Raw genomic sequence first — 1173 nt, forward strand, 5'->3', positions numbered from 1 at the left:
CGGTGTCTACACTAAAAATTTTCTTAACTGTATTCAATAGCTTATTTCAAACCCAACTGAAACCAAGAGAATGTCTGTTTAACCATCCATTCCAGCAGTTTCCCATGTCTGATCATGCAAGTCTGATTTCTGTTCTGCAGTTCTGAACTTCCCTTACTGTGGGCACTCACATAAGAACAAACTGGCTTTGTCTGTTTCTTCCACATTTTAATGAACATAGAAGAGAATCCTGATGGCGTTATTTATGGTTCTAGCTTTAGGACTCTTCATTTTCTTAAATAGCTAAATAAGAAAATAAGGCACACTCTTTCAGCCATCTTGGACCCTGTGGAGGACTTCTAAAATGACAAATATGTCTGGACGGCTGTGGTCCAAGGCCATTTTTGCTGGCTATAAGTGGGGTCTACGGAACCAGAGGGAACACACAGATCTCCTGCAAATTGAAGGTGTATATGCTTGAGATGAAACCAAATTCTATCTAGGCAAGAGATGTGCTTATGTGTACAAAGCAAAGAACACAGTAATTCCTGGTGGAAAACCTAACAAAACCAGAGTAATCTGCGGAAAGGTAACTCGTGCTCATGGAAACAGTGGCATGGTTTGTGCCAAATTCCGAAGCAACCTTCCTGCTTAGGCCACTGGACACAGAATCCGTGTGATGTTGTACACGTCAAGGATTTAAACTTACTGAAAAGTAAATAAATAAAAGTGTGGGGAAAAAAAAAGACAAGAAGGCACAGCCTGCAGCAGACATGCCCCCATGCCCTGCCCTCCCCACCCCTTCCAATGGATTGCACTTCTGTGCTGGTGGCACCTGAATAAGGAGGAAGGGATTCTGCAAGGCCACTCACCAAACGCTCCTTGGCACTGCCTGCCAGGGGATCTTGCCTGAACTTGACCCTCCCCTACCTGTGCCCAGGGCCCTGATGGGCTGGAGGGCTGCCTTCCCCAGCTGACCCACGGGATTCCGTCCCGGGCAGAGGGCAGCGGTACTCACAGGTTAGGGCCATGGAGAGGCAGGCTGAGTGGGGCCCAGGGGCCCAGGAGAACTGCTTCTGGGGAGGCAGGAGGGAAACCTGTTGGAAGGTGGATCTGCACCTGCTTCCGAGCCCATGGTGCATACGTCCTCGTCCCTTAGGCTCCGCTTACGCGGCACGCATTCGATTGAATTAA

General features: G+C 48.4%; 1 pseudogene across 1 annotated transcript; it reads left to right on the forward strand.

Annotated features, from left to right (window-relative positions):
• Positions 1–337: 337 nt before the first annotated feature.
• LOC307184641 (large ribosomal subunit protein eL33-like) lies at positions 338–682 on the forward strand (annotated as a pseudogene). The gene has a single exon. The product of its transcript is annotated as a large ribosomal subunit protein eL33-like (transcript).
• The last annotated feature ends 491 nt before the right edge of the window (positions 683–1173 follow it).

The sequence above is a fragment of the Stenella coeruleoalba genome, assembly GCF_951394435.1.
Source record: "Stenella coeruleoalba genome assembly, chromosome: 3".
Taxonomy (NCBI): Eukaryota; Metazoa; Chordata; class Mammalia; order Artiodactyla; family Delphinidae; genus Stenella; species Stenella coeruleoalba.